Source organism: Xiphophorus maculatus, chromosome 17 (genome assembly GCF_002775205.1).
Source record: "Xiphophorus maculatus strain JP 163 A chromosome 17, X_maculatus-5.0-male, whole genome shotgun sequence".
Lineage (NCBI taxonomy): Eukaryota > Metazoa > Chordata > Actinopteri > Cyprinodontiformes > Poeciliidae > Xiphophorus > Xiphophorus maculatus.
The window spans coordinates 746208-773612 of NC_036459.1; the positions used below are offsets into that span (position 1 = coordinate 746208).

Genomic DNA, 27405 nt, shown 5'->3' on the forward strand with positions numbered 1-27405 from the left:
TGAAAGACTGAACGAGCGGAGAGGAAGCTGTTAAAGCCTTCAGAGCTGCACAGCGCCTCTGCTGTCGTCCGTTACAGCGTTAGCCCTGTTCACTTCGCTTTCATCCAACTCCAGTTCGTTTGGGGAGGTGTGAACGAGCAATGGAACCCAAAAAGCAAACTCTGATCCACCTAAAAACCTCTGTGTTGATTCGGTTGACGTGAACTCTGGTTTGGTTTGAATGCAGTGTGAATGCAAGCAGATCAGAGACCGCTCCAAAAGCAGGAAGTTAACTACGGACCCCATGTATCATGATGCCCTGCGCGCTAGTCCCTCCTGCCCCCATTTCTCTGCTGGAGGGCAAGAAGCTGCTTGCTAACGATGGCTAGCATTGGCTTTAGCCGTTATCCATATAACACGCTAAATTTTAAATGTACACCTGATATACAAAAAAAAAGGAACACAGTGCTTTGCTACAACTAGATAACAAGGTCAGGAAAAAGTTTTAATTAAGACAAAAATAGCAAGGGAAAGGGAAGTAGGTCAAGCTAGCTTGACTATGACAACCGCAACCGTAGACAAGCTGTGGAATTCTGTTTTGTAACTGAACTCTGACAGATCATCAGTAGAGCAGATGTTTAAATTTGCTAATCAACCACAGCAGAGTTAGCTAAGCCAAAAGCAGCGGTAGCTAATCTACCACAGCAATCACTTATTAGCAATCACAAAATAAACATCCAGCCTAAAACCAATACTTTAACGGACTGAATGTTCTGTTCTTTGTCTGGGAAATGTTTGAGTGTTTTTTGATGTTGAATCCTGAAATATATTGGTGTTGTTGTCCGTTGCTATGGCAACAAGTCTGTGCGTAGCGTAACAGAGAGCGAGAAAAAGCAGAATATGTGTTTGTAGTTCTTCATCGCCGTTATTTTCCCTTTGCTGATGCACTGCAGCCGCTGCAACTGTTGAACCTTCAACAAACAACAGAAACTGGACTAATTGCCTCGTTTGCTTGTAGAACAGGAAGAAATATTTTATAAAGTATAAATTTTAACAAACTAATTTTAGCAGCGCAAATTATGTAAAATTCAATTATTGAGCAAAATAAAAGAGGAATTTGCTTAGCACTCTCTCGCATCTTGACAGAAACCAAATTGTTTATAGATTTATTTACATCCAGGGAGAAAATATATTTAACATTTTTCTCAACTTTAATTTAAGCCGTATTTTATAGAAATCGGGTAAGAAAAAAAGGCGGATGACTCAGTGCGTCGTAAAGGTGCCTGAGGAGCGTCGCTAGCGTTAGCGGCTAATAGGCAAACCAGTTTTTATATCAATAAATAAAACCTTTAACTGCTATAATCTGATACCACTCCATTTTCCTTACGTTTTGTGAAGAAGGAAGTCGTGCTCAGTGTCTTTAGATGTTTTGTGTTGATTTCTTAAGTAGTTCTTAGTGCAGCGCCCCCGCAGGCGAGGAGGGGAATAGGTTTTTTAATTAATGAAATATAAATTCGAACCACACAAGCTGAAAATGTAACTAAAGTTGCCATTTTGGTCCCTAATCGCACCAAGTCTACCGGACTGTCAGGTGTGAAAATGTCTTTAAACGTAGAAAGTCTGCCTCCTCCTTCCTCACTTTCCACTGGAACCTTCTCAGTCTGCTGTTTAACAGCAGCCAGCCACAGGTATCCCTGACTCAGCCGTCTTCAGGAGAGAAAAAGCAATCAAAGGACGGACAGAAAACTCCTGCTGGGAAACAACAAAGTGCTGCTTCGGACCAACAATAGGGGGGCGCCTCGGGGCAGGCGCCAGATGGAAGAAAAGACACTGCTGGGTGTTTGTGATTCTCCTGCAGCTAAAGATGACATGCGAGCCGTGATTATTATTAATACAGCTATTAAGGGCTCTTTAGGTCCTCATTATGGCTGATTGATGAAAGCCAGAAGCGCAGAGATAAGCTAAACAGGAGTGAAGGACAAACAGCAAACATGCGTCCTCTGAACTGGGTTTTCTGCACATTTTCACACAAATTCATCATCAACTGAGGGAAGCAGAGAAACAAATATGCTAAATAATACAAAGTGTTGGTTAGTAACTACCAGAGGTGGGTAGAGAACCAAAGATTTTACTGAAGTACTGAGTAACTGATCAAATTATCAATCATTTAATACTTAAAAATTACAGTAGATATAAAGTTAAGTGGAAATTTTGGCATTTTAAGGACCAAAATGACAATTTATATAATAAAAAACAAAATCAAACAAATGAAAATGTTTTTAAATCAGTTTCTTTCAAGATAAAACTTGAAACTTTAACAGAAACTGCAGTGTGAGTCTGTCTGGTGAAGTTTTGGTTGAAATGTGTTTGTTTTTCATTCAGTGGGTAGAAAATCCAGAAATTTTACTCAAGAGTAGAAATACTTCATAATAAAATTACTCAAGTAAAAGTACAAAGAGCAGCTTAGTAAAAGAGTTACTGAGGTAAATGTAATTGAGTAAATGTAACTAGTTAGTACCCAACTGGTTACATTGTATTTAGCAAATGTTTAAATTACTTTTTAAGGTTTGGATCTACAATGAATCAGATCCAACACTACACAAAATCTACTCAGACTACTTTATTTCCTTCAGCTGAAAGTACTTTTGATTATTTTAGGACAAACAAAGGCCAGAGTTAACTGATTAATTCAGATGTATGCCACACTTTTCAGACTTTTATTTGTAACATCTCTTAGGAGCCACCAATCATTTCTCATCCACACCACAATTCAGCTCCAAAACACAAATTCTCTCTTAGAATCGGATCCAAACTAAACGGAGTCTGAAAGCAGAAGAACACGGATCCAAATCCTTAAAAGCAGCGGCTTTGTTTTCTGCTCAGCTTTAAACGGAGAACATTAAGATTTAGCAACAGCGCTGATAGAAAACAGACGTCTGGCCAGCTCCGCTGCCCCTCTGGTCCGCAACCAAAGAAAGGCCGCAGGAAAGAAAATAGAGAAAAGCACACGAGCATTCATCCATCCAGACTGAACCCAGCAAAACACCGACGACAAGCCTGAAACCATTCACTCATACCACACACACACACACGCACACACACACACACACACACACACACACACACACACACACACACACACACACACACACACACACACACACACACACACACACACACACCACCAGCAGTTGGCAGCTGATAAAACTCAGCTCCAAGTCTTCAAGTTCCCCTTCCAAGTCTGTCACGCCTTCGCCTTTCTTCTCTTTTCATTCTCTGCACATTTAAACCATCCAGACTTTTTTCATCATCCCAGTTTTCTCCCTCCATCTTTAATTCTTCATTTCTTTTCATGGTTAAGGTCGTAAATTTACGAGCGGTGAAGAAGATGGACACACACCGAGTCCTGACTCCGGTCCAGCTGACTCCAGTCCAGCTGACTCCGGTCCGGCTCAGAGGCCGATAAAAACACTGGGTTTTGGCCAAACACAACAGTCAGCTGGACCCACACATGCAGACCAGAACTCTGACCCGACTGAGTGAACAGAAACGGCTTCATTAAAACTTTCTCCGGTTTCTGGTACTTTAGCTTTTCTCTCGTAGTTTCTACTGAATGCTAATAAGAGGAAGATCTTACACAACTCAACACTGCCCTGACTGTCGAGCACGGCAGTGGCAGCATGATGTTGAGGGGTTACTGGTGTGTTGTAAAAAGCAGATGGAATAATATAAAAGGACTCAACCTCCAAACAGATGAACTGAAATTAACAGTTGGGCTCAGATGGACGCTGATCCCAAACACATTCAAACTGGTTTAACATTTAGTTTCCAGAACGGCCTAGTCAAAGCTCGAAATAGCACTTCCAGACCAGGAAATAGTTGAATGAACTCCAGCAGTCAGGGGTTTGTATAAGTTAAAGGAAAGACTTAAAGACCTAGATGAATTATGAACTGCTAACATCCTCACTTCAAATCAAATTCAGTTAAAATGTTTAAAGTTTGTATTTCCAAGGTCATCTAAAGGCTGTTTTTATCAGAACCTGCTCGGTTCTGATCAACTTGGTTCTGGTCATCAACCCAACCAAACCATTTGAGCAACCTGTTGCCCTCCTGGCCTGTGGGGGCGCTGCACCAAGAACCACTGAAGGAAACGACACAAAGAAAACACTGAGCACAACTTCCTTTTTCACCAAATGGAAACTGAAATAGATTTCTAAAAACAAGCCATTTCTCCTGCTGGCACTAGGCAGGCATGTTTGTTTTGGCAGTTTTTACCCAGAATGCCCTGCGCTGTGCTCCACATCCAGCTTTTGGAGCGGTCCCCAGTGTATTGGGGTTCACTTCAAACAAACCGAGATCGAGGTTTGTCGGCGGACCAGAGTTTGGATTTTTGTGCATTCACACCTCCACAAACGAACCGGACTTTCTAGGCAAACGGACTGGAGTCGGATTAAAGCGGATTGGTGCATCTCTACAGGTAATTTTTTACGTTTTTGTCCAGGTAATAAACACAAGCTGCCAGCTTATTCATAAAGCAATGAGCCAACTGAACCCGAGGAATCTGCCTCTATTGCAGACTTGAAATGAAAATGATGAAACTGAATTAGACAGAAAACAAAGGTGTGTACTGAAGAAAGTAGAAGTTGTGTTGGAACCGACGGCCATGACGGGCGACGGAGGGAGGAAAGCCTCACACAGAGGCGCCACGCTTTAATCGAGCTGGCAGAGCGCGAGCGGATCACAGAAAACCACACATTCAGATGTGACGGCCATTTAAATCGACTGGTCACACTGGGAGGGCTGATTCTGGTCCAGCAAGGGTTTCTGATGCCTCCGGCTCCTTATCTGAACTGGAAGTGCTGATAAATGACTCCACTGGTCTAAAATTCAAACCTACACAGAAAACTGTTCAGATTCTGTGCTGGAGGAAAGAAACTGAAATAATTTAGAGTCTGTTGGCGTTAAAACCGGAAAAAGTTTGATTTCTGTTCATTCTCCTTCATAAAACAGAGGAAATTCAGTCTGATGGAGAACATCTGTGTTAACCAGGCCACAGCCTGGCAACAGATTTCAATTTAAATTTAGACCTGGGCTTTGACTAGGACGTGAAGCTTCACCCCAGTTTCAAGTCTTCTGCAGCCTCTGACTAGGATTACATGTCGTCTGACCAACATGATGCTGCCACCACCGTGTATTGCTGTGGGGACGGTGGTTCCGTCTCATATTATTAGAAGTGGTTATTTATCGTATCGTTTATTGTGATAAATTTATCGTCATTATAAGAACTTAGATTTTTTGTTGTCACAATAAATTCCAGTTAATGAATGTCAGAATTATTATTGTCACTATTTTCTCCACTGTTTGTTCAATTAGACTATCAATAAATATCAATTATTTTCAAAATAAGATTAAATTGTGTTGCTGTGAGCAGTTTATTGATAAAAATAGCTTTTTATGTGACACACGATAAAAATCACTCTGAGTGCTAATTATAATCCAGTTTTTGTTGTCTGTATTATTCCTCACTAAATCTGGAACTTTTAAACGGTTTGGATTAAATGAGGTGAGAATGTGTTTTTATGATTTTAATTGTAAAAAATAAATTTTCTTTCCACGTCACGATTGTGAGCCGCTTTCTGCTGCTCTACAACATAAAGTCACAATAAAATACCCTGAGGTGATAAAAGTAAAAGATAAAAAAAACAGTTGTTGTTTCAGTAATGATTTTGTCTCTGTGTGGAGTGTTAGAGAAACAGCCTGGAGCCTGAAATTAACCTTTGACCTTGAATCATTACTAAGAAACACAAAGATTCAGCTGAAGAAAGCAGCTGTACTGACTGTCAAAACATCAACGCAGCCATCAGGGTGAAAAGGAAAAACTATGACAGAGTCCACAAAGACTGATGATCCGATTTCAAAATAAAAGCATCCTTACCTGATCAAAGTGAGCGACCTCTGATGACCTCGATCTCCTGAAAGAGACAAACATATCTGTTAGGAGGCAAGAGGTTTGCATCACTGCTGGGGGCCACAAAAAAGGGCCACAATCTGGACACCCCTGGTTTAGATCAAAGCAGATTCAGGGGTTAGAATGGCATAGTCAAAGCCCAGACTGAGAATCTGAGGCAGGACTGTTGGATAAAGACGCACAGGTGACCTTCAAACAATCTGACGGAGCTTCAGCCAAGTTTCAAAGAAGCAAAGAACCTAAAATGTTCGAACCATGAAAGGTTAGCTGAACTGAAGAAATTCAGTTAAACTTCTGAAGTTTAGCAAATTAAATGGAAAACAACAATAATACAGAACATAATGTTGATCTGTCAGATCCAAGCTAATTACAGCTAGCAGGACAGAAAGGGAATATTGGCAACACTACTGAAGAATGATGGATGGACGAACAAACGGTCGGATGGATGGATGGATGAATAACTGGATGGATGAATAACTGGATGGATGGATGGATGGATGAATAACTGGATGGATGGATGAATAACTGGATGGATGGAAGGATGGATGGATGGATGAATAACTGGATGGATGGATGGATGGATGGATGGATGGATGGATGGATGGATAACTGGATGGATGGATGGATGGATGGATGGATAACTGGATGGATGGATGGATGACTGGATGGATGGATGGATGACTGGATGGATGGATGAATGGATGGATGAATAACTGGATGGATGAATAACTGGATGGATGGATGACTGGATGGATGGATGGATGGATGGATGGATGGATGAATAACTGGATGGATGGATGGATGGATGGATGGATGGATAACTGGATGGATGGATGGATAACTGGATGGATGGATGGATGAATAACTGGATGGATGGATGAATAACTGGATGGATGGATGAATAACTGGATGGATGGATGGATGGATGGATGGATGGATGGACCTAAAGGAATCCTTTAGTCTGTTGGTTTCCTTCCTCAGAACCGCCTGAACATCTGGATCCAGCCAAACCTCTGGAGGTGCCAGTGTGATCATGAATCAGCTTCCAGCTACAGAGACGCCTTTGTATCACAGCGAAACCAGGCTTACACCCACAAATGTAAAACATAATTATTTCTCATAATTAATTCAAACAAACGGCCAGAAATCTTGTATTATCTGGAGCAGAGAAAGAATGGAGGAAAGCTGGAGCGCTGCCCGCTTCAAACACGGCCTTTCATCAGGAAACACATTCCACTGAAGGCATTTTAATTTGAAACCGGAGCAGAGTCGCTGTGTTTCCTCCGCTAACGATAAGACGCTCAACAGCAGAGCGAACGCTTTTAAAATGAGAACATCTATTTGCAAATGAGACGCAGCGAGGAGAAAGAGAAATAATGCTGAATAAGCCCCAGTTTACAGGTAGCTTTATTCGCTCATGGAGGACAAGAATCAGTGTCGCGCACGCCGCCACGAGCGGAGTGTGTGAGTGTGTGAGTGTGTTGTGAAGTTTGTTTGGCAGCTCTTCTAACGATCTGGAGGCCCTCGGTGCTGCCCAGCAGAACCGCCCGCTCTGTCTCCGCTCTATCTCAGGCAGCCATATGCTTCTGGATGGCAGAGACGGGCCGGCCATATGTTCTGATCCAAACATCCAGATGGCAGCGCATCAGTCCGCCGGTTTTCCCTTCCATCATCTCAAAGTACCTGGGAACAGTCCTGGCAGCCGATACGGCATCGGCTGGGATTAAGGGATCCGGTTAATGATCAGGAGGATTTTATTCTGAAAGGATTTGGACCCAGTGAAGCCGAGCTGAGAGGAACTGACGGGTTTATTAGTGTTTGGACCGGAGTCGATCCGATCTGGACACAATGGAGGTTCCCACAGATTTCCTGCTTCTACCTTCCAGAACCATCGACCCATTCTGGCTCAGATGAAAGAATAAATACAAAAGTTCTGGATGGACGGATGGACGATTGGACGAACAAATGGATAGTTGATTGGTTGGACGGACGCCTGATTGGATGGAGTAATTGACAGACGGGGGTCAGATTTATGGGCGTACCAGGAACACATTACAAAGGTTCCACCTGGAACCTCTGTACGAAAAAAAACTTTAAAAAGTTTGTAATGTTATTTTCTTGAGATCATTTCCAGACTTTACTTTCCTTGGACTTGCTCTCTCGTCTTGACTCTTATTTATTTTAATGAGATCACCATGGAAACCAACAGGTTTTAATTATTGCTTCTGGCTAGAGCACCTTCCTATAACACTTCTGTTAAAATTTTAAATTTGTTGACTATTTTAAATATGACTATTGATTTCTCTCTGAACTTTTGTTAATTTAAGTTTCTGCTACAAATGAAATAAAGAATTTATTTTGTCCATCCCTATTCTTGTTATAATAATGTACATAGTTTGGAGTAAAATGACTTTCAAAGCGTAACGTTGAAGGAGTGAACAGCAGTTTTCAGGCAGACGGAGGACAGAGTCGCTCAGCAGGTCCAGATCTGCTCGCCGTCTGACCCCGATGCCAGGAAAACACACACCCTCTGTTTCACACACAAACACACACACCACGGGTCAGGAGGCATGTGCCAAGAAAGACAATCCAAACAGCGGCTGCAGCATCAACACCCAGAGCGTGCTGCAGTTCGCTCAGGAAGCAGCGGCAGAGCTGAGTACCTGCTTCTGAAAACACAAACAACGCTGCAGAAAAACGGCGCTTCACTGCAAAAATACAAAATCTTACCAAGTAGTTTTAGTCTCATTTCTAGTGTAAATATCTTATTACATCTGAAATAACTCAAAACTAACTTACTAAGTAACTTTTCAGCAAAATAGAGGAGCTTGTTTTCAGTAAACAATTTCTAAATGTTGACATTTATCAGCAGATAAATTTACTTACAAGACAATTTCTCCTCGTTATACTTTAAATCATCTGTCTGTAGAACTACTACTTTTTCATCAATATCAAGAAATGATTTGCTTAAAACAAGCTCTTATATATATTGCTGAAAATGTACTTGTGAGTTAGTTTTATCTAAATTCAACTGTACCAAGATATCTAGAATCACAATTTCATTTTGGGATTTTTTCTCAAAGAATTTGGAACAAATTTAAATTACAATTTATTAAAATTTAAATAAAATAATTGGTATGATTGTGTTTTTGCAGTGTTGTTCTGTGGAAACTCTACAATCATCTGCATAAGTTCCCCTTAAGCAAAACACTGAAAAATGTGTGAATGATTAAGTGAATGTGAGCGTGTGCAGAGGCTTGTTTGTGTGGGAGTTTTAACAATTAGAGCAGGAAGCTGGATTCCCTCTGGATTTCAGGCATGCAGAAATACTAAATTCCCACACTGTCCTGCGGCTCAATCTCGGCTGCAAAACATCACAAAAAATAAGCACAAGTTGGAAAACCCAACTTCCTCCCGACCCGTTTCCCAAACACCAAACAGCATTTGGTCTCGTCCTCTGCTGGCAGAGCCGACCGCCGGCGCTCCGTGTCGCCGGATCACAGGACAGACGCAGCTAATCAGGTTGTTTATGAGGCCGAAGGAATGCGGGTCAGAACCCTCTGGGGTTCTGCTCTGGGTCTGCTTCACCGGAAGAGTCATCAGGAGGGGAAATGATCAACTTTTCACTGAAATACTGACACAAAGCAGAAAGAGACGAGCTGATCGGAGGAAAATCTCACGTTTTTCTTAACACTGTGTGAGGAAAAAACCAACATCTTGGCTAAAGTAAGATACTCTGTCCTGAAGCAGTGGGACACTGTAAATAATCCACCTGTGATTCTGTCATTTTATAATACATTCCTAAAGATAACTTATAAAAACTTTAAATTCACAAACATGTTTGTTTGTTTGTGTCACAACGAGATTGGTAAATTATCTGACAATTCAGAGATAGAAGTAAGTATCTATATTTGTAATATTATTTAATTCTGAAGGTTTTGAATTTGCAGAGAGTTTTTGGTTCCAGTAAAACCAATAAAATTCCCCATGAAAGCCAATGGAGAGGATGGAATGAGAAGGTGGAAGGTTGGAAATGATAAAGAGGAGATAAAATCAAACGGAGCTGCAGCCGTTTGTTTAACCCTCCGACTGAGAATGTTGAATCTGGCTCTATTGGCATGTTCTGATCCGGCCGTGGAGGCAACCCGGGCCTGAAGTGATGTGGAAACTAAACAGATTTGTGCCAGTGGAAGCATCTGAGCATTTATGGTGGTATATTTGGAGAGCTAAAGTTAGACACATAAAAAAGGAAAAACAATTCCAGAGAAATCTAAGGTACAAAGTGGTCCATTTTAGGCAAAATAGATCAAAAAGAGAATTAACCATCACTGAAAAGTAATTAAAAAAACAACAAATGTCTCAAAGGGGATTGATCACAGAACCAAACAATTTGTTGTAAAAAGAGTCACAAGAAACTTGTTGGGAAAAAAGTTACAAACTATCTTCCAAGTAGTTGAGGAGAATCAAGCATTAAGCTACCAGGAACTTGTCATCTTCCAGTCATATGCCGTTACTGCAACCTATCTGGAGTCCCTAGAAGTACCAGAAGTTCATAGGTCAGAGGCAGAGAGGGGCGTGGCCTCTGTCGCCAAAATTCAACTCCAGTAGCGACTGTTCGAACCAAGTCCAGTACACTTGGTTCGATTGTTCTGTTTCCAGCTGCTGTGGTTATCTGTGGTTGGTATCTGAACCAAACCAACCTGTTCCCCTCCTGACCTGAGGGGGCGCTGCACCAAGAACCACTGAAAGAAACGACACAAAAACCTCTGGAGACACTGAGAGCAACTTCCTTCTTCAAAATGGAGGCGTCAGATTTTAGCGATTGGAGGATTTCTCTTTAGTCTTTGGCTAAAGACCAGGAGCCATTTCTCCTGCTAGCGCTAGGCTAATGCGTTTGTTTTAGTTGTATTTACCCAGAATGCCCTGCGTTGTAGTTCACTTCATGCTTTTGGAACAGTCTCCGTTCCGCTTGTAATTCACATCAATTCGAACCGAACCAGAGTTCACTTCAAGCAAGGGGATGGAGGTTTGTAGGCGGAGCAGAGTTTGATGTTTTTGGGTCCAATTACACATTCACACCTCCCCAAACGAATCAGACTTTAACGGACTGGAGTTGAATTAAAGTAGACCAAACTGTAATTTAAAATCAGAACAATCAGCCCAACTATCTGATTGTCAATAGGTCAAAAGCTGACATCAGATCTAATATAAGCAGCACAGAACATTTACCTGAATCAATCTGCATCAAAAGGTTTGAGACTCTGAGTAGAACCGTTTCAACTAAATGGGATTCACAAAACTGTGAATGAAGGTAACTGCTTGGCTAAAACCTTCGGGAGTCTTGGCCAGAAAAGAAAGTGTTTTTAAAAACCAACGTTTAAACGTTTCTGCATCATTTTGGTTTGGTTTTCTGACATTTTCTATACAAATTGATGCCTCCTGCATAGACATCAGCCCGTCTTCATTAGAGCCTAATACACCCTGAAAATAATCAGAATATTGTATTGTAATATATGCATTATTCAGAGTAGCTGTGAATATTGTATGAGGAGGCTACATCTGAATTCAGACTGAAGTTCTGGACCTGGCTGATAGATGGAGACTTGAAGAGAATGCCAATAATTAGATGCAAAATAAAGGAAGGAAAATGAGAAGCGAGACAAAAACTGGAAGCAAATCTAGATGTTCAAATGCATCGAGTTGCTTCGTGAATTAAAGCAACGACGACGCGTTGATTGTCTTGGCCTTTGCGAGAGCGTCTGTTTGTGAAAGCTCTGGCTCATCAGTAAATGTGCTGATGCACGTCTTCAGCTGGAAAAAAGTGATCTTTCGTTCTTATCTCACCTCCTTTATTATATCCCAGCGTTCAGATTGGAACGGCACGAGATGAGAGAATCAGTTCGTATTCAACACGGCTGAATGCTGTGCTGATGAAAGCTTATGCTGATAATAGCTTTTTCATTATGTCCTTAGCCAGGCTTGGCATTTCATTTTCTCTGGCACACAGAGAGACAAGTTAAGATTTCCACTGCTGCAGCTTTCAGAGGTTGCTGTTCTTTTCTGATTAGATTATGTGTTTGGAATATTATTCCTTTTAAAGGCCTTCTGCATGCGTGATTAGTTTCTGTGGAGGTGGCCTTGGTGTGAGAGGCTGTTTTGAACTTAAAAATAAATCTCTCTGATTACCACAAATCAGACAGAAGCAAGTCATTAACTCTACAGTTACATATTTTCTATATTCCACAATGTTCTCTGGTCACCATGTCCATAAATCTTCTTTCTAGATATTTATGGTCATCTTTAGTATCACTCAGCCACTTGTCATCCAGAAGGTCCAACATTTCCATCTGGACTAGTGTGAAAAATGCTAAGTAAATTGACCTAAAGGTGTTTTATCCACTGCTAATGTATTCATATCAAATGTCCTAGCTAAACTATGCAAACACTCAATCTGCGCTGGTGAAAATGATCTCACTTCGGGATGCTGGATGCTTGAAACTGATGGCATCACCTACCTAATAATCATATGTTTTTCAGAGTTTTGCTTATCCTTTGTATGAGGAAAAAAACTGTCATGGTAAGATACCCTGTCCTGAACAGTGGGACACTGTAAATTATCCTCCCATGATTCTGTCATTTTATAATAAATTAGTAAAGATAAATTATAAAAACATTAAATTCCCAAATATGTTTGTTTGCTTGGTTCACACAACAAGGTTGGTAAATTATCTGGCAATTTTCAAAACCTGCAATCACAGAAATGACAATGAAAATCTTAACTACAACAGGTTTGGTTGTACAGTGTAGTGTCGAGTTGCACAGCAGGATTAACTCGTCGCACATGAACAGATTTCACTCACCAACATTCACATGTCAAATGGGAAATTTTTCAAAATCTTGAACGTGAGTTGAGGTAAACAAACATGGCCAACCGGGAAGAAGCAATGCCAAGAGTTTGATTAGTATTTTTAACAAAAAAAATGATACAAAGACGTCTCTGATGTCCACCAGACATTGGTGCGCCGTGGTAGATGTTTAGTCTTCTGTATTTTGGATTCCCCTCTGTGTTTCTCTCACCTTCCTCCCTGATTGGCTACCAGTCCAAGGGTCAGGCAGGTCACTCCTGGTTTAGACAGACGTCAGTCGTCTTTGGTGTATTTTTAGAGATTTCTTTTGGTCATTAAGCTCATTACTTTCCATTGACCCCAACATGCTTCTTCTGTCTTGTTAGATGGATCATTTGTGGTTTGACCTTTTTAACCAGATGACTATAAGATGTTTACACGGAAATTGCTGGAAACTTGAGGAAATCAAACTACTAATGATCATGATGTTGGTGCAGATGATTGTTTCCCAGTGCAAGGCTGGTGCTGGTTTACCTCTGAGCTCGGTTAAATCTGATAATAAAGACCAAAAACCTTTACTAGAATGGAAAAAAACATCAGGGGCCAGTTGTTTAAGATGATTTGGTGCAACTCCAGTTTGAACTTTAGTAGCAGGTTTAATAAATTCAGTCTCCGGGTTGTTTTTAGTCTTGTCTGGGAATTCTTGGATTGTCCTAAAAATCTGATGTTTAGCTGCAGATTTGCCAGGAAGGAGCTGGAAGGACCGTGAAAGTATTTTCCACTTTGAAACGTGGAAAAGAACATTAGTATTGACTGAAGTGGGAGTGATTGAAGACCAGAGTCTGAAATGTTTCCACACCCTTTGGTTGCATCAGATTTTCTACGTCTTGGATTTCTGTTTCTGATCCGAAGTCCTTTGGGACGGACAGGCGGTGGTGTAGGAGACCAGCTCGCTCGCTCCGGCTCCCCCCGTCTCTGAGGAATCTCAGTCATGTTGAGTAGAACCAGATGTGCTTGCTCCCACCTCTCTCCTGTAACCATCTCTCCTTTCAGTGTCTGCTGCCACTTTCTAAAGACGTCTAGGAATAGATCACAAACCCTTTACTCCTGACAGGAGAGCGCAGCAACACAAAGATCTGTGAGTCTTACAGATGAGTTTTCTTTCAACATGTTTTGTCAGAAAGTCAGAAAATCTTTTTCGCTTATCACAAAGATAAAAGTTTCTGGAGGAAAGTCCAGAACAGAGTCCCTCCAGCATGTCTTAGCTTTATGCTTCTGTGCAAATTTTGACATTTGATATAGATTTCACTCATGGAAATTTGTTTACTTCTGCAATATTTTGACAGTGGGTGCATTCACACCAGCTCTGTTCAGTCCGCTTTAATCTAACTCCAGTTTGTTTGACTAACCTGGACTTGGTCATTTCCTGTGGTCTGCCTGTGACTAACCTGGAAATCTGTGACTCCGTGTTCTCGGATCACCTGCCTGTTTTATTCAATGTCAGTTTGACACCTATTGCAGTTAAAACTCGCGCTGCTGCTCGGCGCTGTCGGATTATTAACCCTTCCACTGCCACTCAGTTCTCTACTGCTTTTCTTCAGCTCTGTGGATCATCTGACTTTCTCCACTCTGATACAGAAGAGCTCTGGTCCTGGTTCTATTCTTCCTCCCAAACCATTCTGGACTCGGTTGCTCCATTAAAAACCAGGCAGCCAGGGATTAAACCTGAGCCTTGGTTTAATGACAGAACTCGTGCTGCAAGGAAGGAATGTCGTCGTGTTGAACGCAGGTGGAAAAAGGATAAATTGCAGATTACTTTTCAGATTTTAAAAGACTGTTGGCGTCTCTACCAGAGCACGGTTAAAGAGGCAAAAAGGGAATATTTGGCAAATATTATTCTCTCAAACTGCCATAACCAACGTGTTTAATTTAACACCATTGACTCTCTGCTTAATATTCCACAGAATGCCTGTTTGGAAGCGTCTCCTGATGTGTGTGATGATTTTCTGCATTTTTTTATTGAAAAGGTTGGTAGTACCAGGGCTCTTATCACAGCTCCTGACTCTGACCCCTCTGTTTTGGTCCCTCGCTCGGCTGCTTTCGATCAGTTTGTGCCTGTGACTGTCTCACTTTTAGAGGACGCGGTTGGCCATATTAAGCCATCAGGTTCCCCTCGTGATCCTGTCCCTCCACGATTTTTTAAAGATATCTTACCTAGCATAGGGCAGCCTGTTCTTGCAATTATAAATAGCAGTCTGTCATCAGGTGTGGTCCCTGCTAGTTTTAAACATGCAGTAGTGCAACCACTGCTTAAAAAGCCTGGCCTTGATCAAACTGTTCTGGCTAATTATCGGCCTATTTCGAAGCTGCCTTTTCTTTCTAAGGTTTTAGAAAAACTCGTGTACTGTCAGCTGAAACAGTTTTTAGATTACAATGGCATTCTGGAGGTTTTCCAGTCAGGTTTTAAAACTCTTCATAGCACAGAATCTGCTTTAATAAGAGTTTTTAATGACATCCTTCTTGCATGTGATTCTGGTAACCATGTTGTTCTGATTTTACTTGACCTAACTGCTGCTTTTGATACAGTAGACCACGGCATTTTAATATCGCGATTACATCATGTTGTAGGTATTGGTGGCACTGTTCTTAAATGGTTCAGGTCTTACCTGGAGGAAAGAACAATCTCGGTCAAGATTGGTGACTCTGAATCATCTGCTGCTTCAATGCCTTATGGCGTCCCACAGGGCTCCATTCTGGGCCCACTGCTTTTCTCTCTTTATTTACTGCCTCTGGGTTCTGTCCTCAGGAAACATGGGATTTCGTTTCATTGTTACGCTGATGATTGTCAGATTTATTTGCCCCTGAAGCAAAAGGATGTACATTCTATCAAACATCTCCTGGCATGTCTAGGTGATATTAAAGCTTGGTTGGCCTTGAACTTTTTAAATTTTAATGAAAACAAAACAGAGGTGATGGTGTTTGGACCCAGCGACTCCTGTGAGTCCTCCTCTGTTGACCTGGGACCCTTGGAGGTTTATTTTAAACCTGTTATTACAGATCTTGGTTTTAAGGTGGACAGTGATTTTAAATTGGATAGCAAATCAGAGCCGTGGTTAAGTCCAGCTTTTATCATTTAAGGCGACTGGCGTCAGTGAAATCTTTTCTTTCCAGGCAGCATTTTGAAACAGTGATCCATGCTTTTATTTCAACTCGATTGGATTACTGCAACGCACTTTATCTGGGAGTTAGTCAGTCACTGCTCTCACGTCTGCAGCTAGTACAGAATGCTGCTGCACGACTGCTGACAGGAACTCGAAAGAGGGAACACGTGACCCCTGTCCTGGCCTCACTTCACTGGCTGCCGGTATATTTTAGGATTCATTTTAAAATTCTTATGTTTGTTTTTAAATCACTACATAATCTTGCCCCGGCTTACCTCTCTGAGCTTCTCCACCCATATATACCATGTCGGTCTCTTAGGTCCGCAGATCAGCTGCTTTTGGAGGTACCGAGATCAAGAAGGAAGCTCAGAGGGGACAGGGCTTTCTCTGTCATGGGCCCCAAATTATGGAACAACTTGCCTTTGCAGGTCAGGGAGGCCCCTTCACTGTCCACTTTTAAAGCTCGTCTTAAAACCCATCTATTTTATTTGGCTTTCAACTCTAGCGGGATCTAGTTTTAAATTGTATGTTTTTGTTTTTAAACTGTAAGTTTTTATTTTATGTTTTTTTTATTGTTATGTTGTGTTTTGATGTACAGCACTTTGTATCAGCTGTGGTTGTTTTAAAGTGCTTTATAAATAAAGTTGGTATGGTATGGTATGGTAAGAAGTCCGGTTCGTTTGGGGAGGTGTGAACGTGAATTTGGCCAAAATCGACCACTGTTCTGCCAACAAACCTCAGTCTGGGTTCGGTTGAAATGGTTCTGGTTCGGTTTGAATGCATATGTGAAAGCCAAGTGGACCAGAAACCACTCCAAAAGCAGGAAGTGGACTACAACCCAGGGCACTTTGGGTAAATCCAACCGAAACAAACGTGTTAGCCTAGCGCTAGAGGTAGAAATGACTCGTGGTCTTCAGACAAGCACTAAAGAGAAATCATCCAACCGCTAAAATCTGACAGCTGTCCCATTTTTGCTGTTGATTGGTGAAGAAGGAAGTTGCGCTCAGTGTCTTCAGAGGTTTTAATGTAGTTTCCTTCAGTGGTTCTTGGTGCAGTGCCCCCACAGGTACTGCACCAAGGCACCGGTGTCATGTTTGATGCCATGACACCGTCTCCTAGGTTGCTCAAAGGGTTTGGTTGGTTTGACTCAGAGCAGAGAGAACGAGAACCACAGCAGCTGGAAATGTTGCAATTTATTCTACCAGACTATTAGGTGTGAAATCACCTTCACTTATTTGATAGATCAACCTTCTTGACTAGATCTACGTACAAATCCCATTCCTGTACTTTTCATGTTCCACAGGGATCCATTTTGGGGCCCTGGTTGTTTCTTTTCTACCCGTTTCCTCTTTGTCCTGTTTTATATTTTAAGGATATTCCCCATCATGCCTACGCCGAAAATATCCAGCTGTATATCTCTGAAACTGCACATTTTACTAAAATATCTGGATTCAATTAAAGCAGGAAGACTGGTAGTTTTCTTCAATTAAATGAAGAGAAAACTCAAATAATCATTTTTTCACAAGAAAAATTAACTATGAAGATGAAGCAGATGTTAGTCTAAATCTACCAGTAGAAATGTTGGGATAACCTTCGACTCAAGTTTTACGCCGGTCAAACCTCTGGTTCCATCCAGTTATATCCTGATATAAAAATATTAATTCTGAAATAATCATGACTGGATTATTTCAGTCTGCTAAACATGTCCATCCCTGTTGCAGTTGGTGCAAAATGCTCCGTTTTCTGTCATGATGTCAAATTAAGTGATGAGTTTCTTTATTAAATGGGATAAAATCAAAGTAATGGTTGAGGAACCGCTGGTATCACTAACTATCATTAAATAGTTGATCTGAATGACTGTTTCTCATCCGTTCTTAATTTTCTGATGTGTTGCTTTTTCAGATCCTACTTCATGTTGTCAGACAGGTCCTGCATTAGCTTGATGTGATTTCTAAAACTTTTTTTTCCTTAACAAGCGGAGACAAAGTTGGTAGCAAATATTAATTCATGTATTAAACAGATGGCCAGATGATCGTGTCTGATCTCACCAACCAAAACATCATTAAAAATTGGTAGGAAGGACCTGAAGGAATAAAGCAAGGTCAATCACCAGCAGAGGAAGAGCTGCCGCCTTTCCAAGCTGTGCTTCAAAGATAAAACAGAAACTTTGCTTTGGGTTTGCTTTTTTAAAATAATTTTAACAGTCATGAAGAAGCAGTTGTGCTTAAAATATTTAGGACATGTCATTTACTTTTTAGGAAGTCAGGTCCTTCTTTCCCCCACAGTGTTTCCCCTGAAATAGATCTGTGCTGCTCAAATGTTTGATGCCATGACACCGTCTCCTAGGACATCATTATCAGAGATGCTCCACATGCAATAATTCTCATAATTCTGCTCTAAAAATACTAAAAATAAAATACTCCTCGTTGTGAAAAAGCTGCTGAAAAATACTCACTATTTTATGATTTAAAAAAAGAGCCAAATTCAGCCAGTGTGAAAAAAATGTAAAGCATATTTAATCCAACGAGCACAGCGCCTCTCACATAAACCTGATCCACCGACTAACTGGGAACAATGTCCTCTCCGCAGGAAGCAACATCTCCACCAAGACAAAACGTAGGCGTTCAATCTCCTCTCTACAGCCACAGAAATCCCTCCCTCAGGGCGAAATCTGCAGCGAAGTGAACCGAGTCTCTGCGCAAACACGAAAACCTGCTGCAGATTTCAGGTGATTCTGTGGGAGACGACAGACTAATATCTAAACTTAAACAGACGGAAGGTGGAGGAAAATTCAACTTTTTCTTAAACTTTCTGGAGAGAAAGGCTCTTCCAGAAGTTTACAGGCTGGTAATGGATACAAGACAGGAAAAGACTGCAGATCTTTGAATATCTGAACATTTTTCAAAATAAATTATGCTGGAAATTTTCTGTATTTTGTCACATTTATTGTCATTCTTTGGTTTCTTCTGTCAAAATTCAGCATTTTTTTGTTTTATTAGTATCCATTTCTCAGGAGACTCTACTGCTAACAGGATTCCTATGTTACCCAAATATCCACTTAACATCGTAATAACTACGACCTTAACCTCATTCAACACTATGCAAAAGCTTAGTCTGTGCTGGTGAAGATTCGGAGGAACAACTGCTTACAGGACTATTGATAAATGTAACCGTTTTGCTGCTTTATACAGTTTTAGGATGGACAGAAGGTCCTGACTCCTGTGTGGAGTTTGTGTTCTCCAGGTCGATCTGTGGATTTTCTCCAGATTCTCCTGTTCTGGGCTGCAATTATCAATTATTTTAGTAGTTCATTACATTAATTAATTGGATAAAATATAATCCCATTGCAAATTTTTCATTTAACCATTTATACTTATTGCTAACAATATTAGAAACACATAAATATAAAGAATTTAATTTTTTAGACAAGAAAACAAATATTTTAATGCCTAAAATGCAATAACATAATTCCTTTAATGAACTTTTGATCATTTTTACCTCCAGGATTCATCTGGATTAAAAAAAAAGATGTCAGCTCTTTCCGCTCGACTTCACATCAGTACAGTGTAGGACAAATCTGTTGATTATTTCTTGGATTAACTGATTAATAATTGATAGCAAAAGGTGCTAAACAGGAGAATTTCTTTTTTTTTTTTTTTTTTTACCAAATTTGAATCGGGCAAAGCTAAAAATGAGACTGGAGGATTTCTGAGTAGATTAAGGGAAAGATGTGTTTTATTGTCTTAAATGAGAAATGTTTATATTTTTTGTACAGTATTAAGTTCAATACTGCTCTGAATATGTTGTTCTTCCAGCAATTTTTTAACTGTTTCCTCCAGTTAATCAATTTTATTTAATCAGTTAATCATGATTAATGGTTGACCTTCACTCCTGTTTCCTCCAAACTAAAGACGTGCATGTGAGGTTAATCTGACGTCTCTAAAATTGCATCTTTATTACGTCACCTTGTTTAGCTCCTATGCTAATGAAACGTCGTTTTTTTTAATCGTCCATCAAACGCAGCATCTCAGAAATCAACAAGAGTAAAGTGGTCACATAGTTATTAGACTGATTAATCAGGTGATGTCATCAGTTTCATTTTCAAGCACCCAGCATCTCAAGGTGAGCACATCTTCACTAAGCGTTTGCATAGTGTTGCATGAGGTTATTACAACATTAAATTGATATTTGGGTAACATGGGAATCCTTTCAGTAGCAGAGTCTCCTGAGAAACACAAAAGATGAATCCATACTGACCTTTCAGAGGAAAACGTATCCTTCTGACAACAAACATGGCAAAATACAGAAAAGTTCCAGGATAAATTATTCTGTTTGCTGCACACAGGTCTGGTAAACACTCAGATATTCAGAGATCTTTGGGGTTAATAAATGTTTTCTTTACAGCAGAACTACTTCCTGTCTTAGAGCCATTATCAGCCTCATCTTCCTGCGGTTCGTTTCTACACCAGCCAGAGAGGCTCTGATGTGTTTGCACAGAAACAGTCTGTTGGAATAAGAGCAGCAGCTCTGCAGAGACATGTTGACACAGCAACTTCAGACTTACCAAACTTTTATATGATGTTAGCAAGAGAAAGAGAAGCAGGAGGTCTTTGTTTGAGTTCAGCGATTCATCTATAAAATAACAGACTTGAGGAGGAAACACAGCAGAAACCAGATTTCTCTTAAAGAGAAAGCAGCTTTAACAACGTCCTGAATGTCTTAAATCCATCATCAATAACGGTCTGTCATGCAGACCGTGAGGGTAAACCGTGTCGTCTGTGGCCCATTTAACAGATTCAGCTGAAGAAACTGGAACCATCTTCTGTCACTAGAACTGGTTCTTTGCCAAGTTTGAGTCGTTATTTTAAGGGCGGAACGATGATAAAACACGTCTTCAGGTTTTTATGAAGGATAACTTCATGAGGAAATTCCTCCAACCTTCCCAGACTGCAAACAAAAGGGCTCAAATGTTTACATACACCCTTTATTCTTTAGTACAAATCTCTTAGGAAATGTTTCTTTATCTAAATTGGAGTCAGACAGATGAAATGTTGGCAATTTTATTCCAAACAAACAACCTTTGACCTGGTGCCTAAAATCTGAGTCTGCTTCAAACAACAATTACATTTAAATGAACTCAGCTCCTAAAAATACACCAGAATCTCACTAATGGCTATAAAATGTTTGTGGTTCTGGGTGCAGCTTCATTAGAGACATTCAGCCATTTATTGACAATGGAAGGATAATTTGAGAAAACCTTTCATTTATTGTAGAGGTAAAAACACTGGAACTGTAATATAACCCAGTGTAACTCATTAACTGGAGACTGTAGCAAAGTTAAGAATAAACTTTTAAAGACTTGTCGCAGAGAGAGAGAGAGAAAAACAAAGAGAAAGAGAAAAAGGAAGAAAGAGGGAAGGAGCAGGACAGTGAAAGATGGAGAAACAGTGAAAAATAGAAAAACAAAAAGAGAGAAAGACAAAGAGGAAAAAAAAGACGTAGAAAGACAGAACCGTTTTCCTCACCTGTTGAGTTTTCAGCCTCTCATGACATGAAGCAGCTCTCCGTCCTGCACAAAAAACAAAATCATTTTTATTCTCTCTGTTCACAGCAACCTCACAAAATATTCTTTAATCAAATCACAGCCAGATTTTAAAGTGTTTTCAGGACAGAATGAATAATCAGTAATTATTCATTAATATGTAGCAGGTAGGTGTATTTCATCTAAGATCACACATCAACACCAGGGTTCAAAGTTCACCTACAGCTCAGGGATCAGGGAAATTGATCTGTTCACAGATTACCAGTCTCATAACCAACTGTAACATGGTGAAAGTTTTAATTAATATGTAAAAAACATTTTTCATAAAAGTTACATACCGCAGCTTTAATTGTAACTTCTAATTATTTTGTTTGTTTTTAAATATTGGAGAAAACCAGTTTAGCGAAGTAAAACCAACTGCTCTCTCTCACACAGTGTGACGTCGCCTCTGGCTCTGGTGTCAAACCAAACTGAAAGGCTCCTTTTCCTCAACAGTTTAAATTATGGGTGTTTTATGACATTTATTCAGACTGAATCTGGCAGATATGAACATCCTGGGAAACGTTTTAGCGGCGATAAATAAGTCGCTATACCTTTAAAACATCTGTTGCTCTAATATGACAACATGTCATAATGTTCATATTTATACTGGCCCCAGCTGCTGTAAATCTGTAACTGCTAACAGCCAGGTAATAAATTGATGCTGCTCTGCAATGTTCATTGATTTCCTCCAAGATAATAATGGCCGCCGACCGGATTAACATCAATGAGATGAACTCTACGTTCAGTTACAGACGAGGCAAGGCGCTGTGGAAACACCAGGAGGAGCCTTCTGGATGGAAAATCCAATAACAGGAGGAGTTAATATCTACGCTGGTATCATAAGACTTCGGCTCACAGAGAAAAGGAGGAAGGCTGTGTTAGACATGGGAGGGAGGTAAACATATAAACCTGAAAAGCTGCAGAGAAAACACAGAGAAACGCCCGGAAAGCAAACAAAGACTGTAAACACCGGGTTGTGATTTGCAGGCTGATGCACATTTCCTGTCACGATAGTTTATTACAGTTAAAGTTGTTTAAATCAACTAAAATGCTCACACAGTAGGAGTGGAGGAGCCTTATAAATCAGCTGTGTACGCTCTCTTTATCTGAGAACTGGCAGCCTGAGAGCGGAGCGGAGCGGCCGCTCAGCCGCCTCACATGAAGCCTTCGCCTCATTAACCAGCGGCGAGGAGTCAGGAGGCGAGGTGAGGAGGAAGTCACAACGGGAATATGATGATGAAACGGTAGGAAACCACTGCAAGATAAAACAAGACCGGAGCACACGTCATGCTGCCACCCAGCAAGTCTGGCTGGACCAGGAATCTGTTGGCAGAGCCAGTAAATATTCATATCAGCTGTTCACTTTACGTTGCAGCCTTTAGAAAATAAATAATAATGCAATGAAAGCAGAACTCCCCCAGGTTATTCAGGGTAAAACTGATCCACTACATGTATTATATATGGAGAGCGCAGTTCAAAATAATACAAGAGATTAAAAAGAGTACGCAGCAGAAAGAGTCGATTACGACTGGAGGATAAATCAGGAACAGTTTAGCATCAGCAATAAAAATATTAAATGGTTTTAATTCCCAGATGAAACAAAAACTATTGCATGATTCCCACAAGTCTGAACCAGAAGTGATCTGCGCCGTCTTGGTAGGCAAGTGCAACGCGGATCACAAAAAGAAAACGTCGACACTCTTGATCAATGTTCAACAAGATGGCTGCTGTCGGGATCGACCGTATGAGACGGTGTGGACCAGCTGCCTCCAATCTCCAACTACGATTAGTTAACAGCCTCGTTAACTCGTTAGCTACATTAATTTTGTTAGTTCAGCACCGATATTTCACTTAGTGTGGCACAGAGGTGGGTAGAGTATTGAATATTGTAACAGACTAACATTTGTAATGTATTTAAACTGTTTATAAGTTAGGAGATAAGAGCTAGTTCTAAGCTTGTGGCTTGTTTATTCTTATCATAGCAACTCCATAGCAACCGCCTACCAAGATGGCTGCCAGCTACAAAGTTCCTTTAAATGTAACGTCACATGAGAACTATGTATATGTGAACTATTGGTAGGCTATATGGACTTAAAACTTTTATCACGATATAAAAACTATGTATTACTCCTTTTTTTAGGTGTGGTTATCACAAAACACACACACTGCTCTGAAACATTTCCATTTGTAATGTGCTTCTTCAGCACACCAGTCGCATACAAAAGTATGACTTGCATCACTAAACTGCTCAATTTTACTGTATTTAATCATATTTTCAGATGTACTGATATTTCTAGATACTCTCATTGAACAAAGATTGAATAAAGAAAGAATACGGACGGTTTGTGGAGTTTTAAACATCATTAATTGGAATATTGTGGGAACGATGAATCAAAATTAGAAATTCATCACAATGAATACCCAACCCTATAGCGAGCACTGATGTACACCAATTCACTTTCTTGCTACCAACAAAAAATCCCTAAAAATCTGAAAAAGTCTATTTTGGATTTATGCTCCACAAAACAAGCTAAACCGTGCATATGACTTAATATTGTTAGTAAACATTTCAATCAGTTTTTTTAAAATAGCTGACTTTACCTCACCTGTTGTACAGGTAAACAACCATCCAGACTCACTGCCGTTGCTGCAGGCGTGACCAAGTCCCACAGTAAGAAACGTCAACCTGGCCTGTGCAGCTGCTGGATAACTAACATGAAACGATTTTACTTCTTTAAGTTAAAACAGCTGAGAAACGCTGAAGTATAAAAGTGAACTGAGTAACGTCTGGCGTGGCTGAACAAAGAGCAGAACCAGTTTGAAAACAAGCTTCTTCATGCTTTGAACACAGAAAGCGGCTGGGTCCAGAGGCCACCTTCTGAATATATAAATAGTTTCTGCAAACCAAACCACCCACTTCTACTTTGGAAGCTTAGATCATCCTCTGAAAACTCCCAGCATGCTGATTCTTATGATTAAGTATCTGGTCAGGCAGCCGCAGGCCTGCACTGTTTCATGATTCTTGGTGAACCTGAATATTTTAATCAGGCCTGCAGCAAAAGAATGAGAACTGGCTTTTCTTTAAAGCGGCATAAAAAACAGAATTGTCTGCAGCTTTCTGAGAGCACTGTGGGAAACTGAGCACTTTCATTTGGATGCAAAAGCCTTCCTCTCGTCCCTGAAGGCTCAAAAAGGTAAATCTAAGAAAAAACCTCGTCTAAAACGTCAACATGTTTTTCAGCTTAGATTTATACAGAAAAGAAAGTTGGCAATCTGGAGGAGTAAACCTAAAGGACAAAACTTTAGGTTTTTTATAGAAAAACAAAAGATTGCAAAGCTTTTGAGTGTTTTAGACATAACAAATATGACATTTTTACATCTAATGCAATGAAACATGATGAATACGCTGTTTCATCGATTAGCTGTTTACATGCAAACGAAATGAATCAGCTGTGGTTTGTGGTGGAATAAAAGTAAATCTTGTTTTTGATTGATGATCACCAACAATCAGGCAAAGTTAAGATAAAAATGTATCAATTTCCTGATGCATTTGAATGTTTTTCAGCTGTAGTATTCTGCTATAATTATATTTTACTTTGCTGAAATGATTAATCCGATTAACTGTGATTAATTGGTTGAAATAATCAATTACTAAAAGTCGCAGTTGAATGTTTTTACTGCATATTATTTTGTGAAAACATACCATAAACATTGTGTTTGAGATAACTGATGAAATAATCTAGATCAAACCAGATCTGCTATAAAAACTCTGCTCCAATTTTCAGTAGACGATGATCAGATTAAAGAAAATTGCTTTCAAATTGACTATTAAAGCAGCCAGAACTGCATTAATTGTTGTTGTTTGGTAGGAAACTTCCCATTGTTTCCCCTCCGTTTATCTGCTGTGAATATTTTCCACTGGTGGTTTCTCGCTCAGCCTCAGAGCTGCAGATCAGACCGAGTGGTTAATCCACTGTGGCATAGAAAAAGCTTCATTTACACACTTGCACAGGTCTGTGCCTGTAGTGGAAGCTTTGCAGACAAGAGATTTCCTTTCACACCCAACTGAGACCAAAGTAACTCTGCGTGAAGAGTGTGGAAAAGATAAGCAGCAAACACACACAAACAGACATCTGTGTAAATATCATACCTTTGGTCCACATGTGATAAAACACGGCTTATAAAGCTGCCCTGAGGAGACACCAGCTGGACACAAACACGACCACCCTCCACCCACGTGTCTCTGCAGGCAGGAATTTGTTGGGACATAATTACAACGAGGCGTCTGCACAGCATCCGATTAAAATCCAGAGGTTTTACGGCGGGCCTTTGAAGACTACCTGCACAAAGACTAAAGCCAAGCACTTCTTTCTGGTATCAATATCATTTCTTTCTTCCCAGCAGTTTCATTATGGAAATACATGCAGCGCATAATGATAAAATTCTGCTGTGGATTCACATTCTGCGACTCAAGGCTACGCTCTTTCTCACTTTTCATCTGCACTGAGAGAACTCTTACAGCTCTGAACAGCATGAGAATGGGAGGGAAGAAAAAACTTTAAATGCGACAATGATATATTGCAGCGCCAGGACGCGTCCCTGAACGCTATTCTTTATTATGATGCTTCAGATAGCTGAGTGGGAAAAGCTGGAAAATCCAGAGGAAAAAAGATGGATGGTATGCAACATGGATGCCAGATGGTATCAGGACTCAGAGTTTCGCCGGAAGACAGGAGAACATCCAGTGTTAAATCAGCAACATCAATGCTCAGAGGAATGCAAGAAATTTAATGGAACAAATTATTTTTATATATCAGGTGCATCACAGACAATCTGAACTTTTCCACCATTATCAGCTGAAAAGGACTTTGACAGGTGAGAAGGACTGGAAGGCTCATGGTGCCAAGATGTGGAAATATGATACAGAGCTTTACACTTTATCAGCTTAAGAGGCGTCAGGGTTCATGTTCACATCTACTGGAGGAGGAGAGCGAATGGCCAGTAAACAGATGTAATTATCCAAGTGGAGAACTTTCCAGTAGCCAGCATCGATTTTCTGCAGGGCTGAAAGGTTGGAAAGGCTGAGGGAGAAGACAAAACTGACCAGAAAAATTGGGATTTTATTGTTATTAATGTGGATTTCAGAGTCGAAGTCACCAGAATCAAGACGGAGAGTCTTCCTTTAAATTAGACAATAAGCACCAATTAGACCTGCTGGATGTTAGAAACCCAATAATATTGGTAAATTTTTCAATGACCATAACAGTAAATATTGCAATGATGACAATATTACTAAGTATTGCGATGACTGGTAAATATTGTGATGAAAATAATGTTGGGGAGTATTGCGATGTCGATAACGATACATATTGTGACGACAATAACTTTAGTAAATATTGCGATGATGCTAATATTTACCAGTAATATTGAAGCCCTGTCCGATGCTAACATTTATAAATATTGCAATAACATTATCAGTGGCGATATATAGACAGTTTTCTTCTTTCCTTTTGGTCTCATCTCTGGTTTCATCTCAAAGTTTTGCTTTCCCAAACACCAATGATTTTTTTGTTAGACAGTGTGATCATTTAAAAGAAAATACCACCTGCTGAAGTTGGAGAGAAACTTGGTAACACAAGAAGGAAAACTTGGGAAACGAAGCAACTTGCTTCACCACTAAGCAATGCAATTCTAAAAATTTAACAACTTTTGCAACGGAAATCTAAAAGTTTTTTAATAAACACCAACATGATAACGTGCTAATAATGGTAACTGTTGAGATAAATATCATTTAATGCGCATTAGCTGGAAAGTTGCCTTAGAAAACAATCTATATTTACAAAAATGAAATCTAAAAAGCTACAAAAA

At 40.2% G+C, this 27405-nt stretch overlaps 1 protein-coding gene across 2 annotated transcripts in view; it reads right to left on the reverse strand.

The window, feature by feature from the left end:
- LOC102234387 (plexin-B2-like) overlaps window positions 1–27405 on the reverse strand; it is a 142367-nt gene that overhangs the window by 85494 nt on the left and 29468 nt on the right. For both annotated transcript variants that reach the window (XM_023350590.1, XM_005811200.3), the window contains exons 2-3: window positions 21479–21522; window positions 5915–5951 (exon numbers count right to left, since the gene is read on the reverse strand). The gene's annotated coding sequence lies outside the window, so the exon portion shown is untranslated. The remainder of the gene's footprint in view (window positions 1–5914; window positions 5952–21478; window positions 21523–27405) is intronic.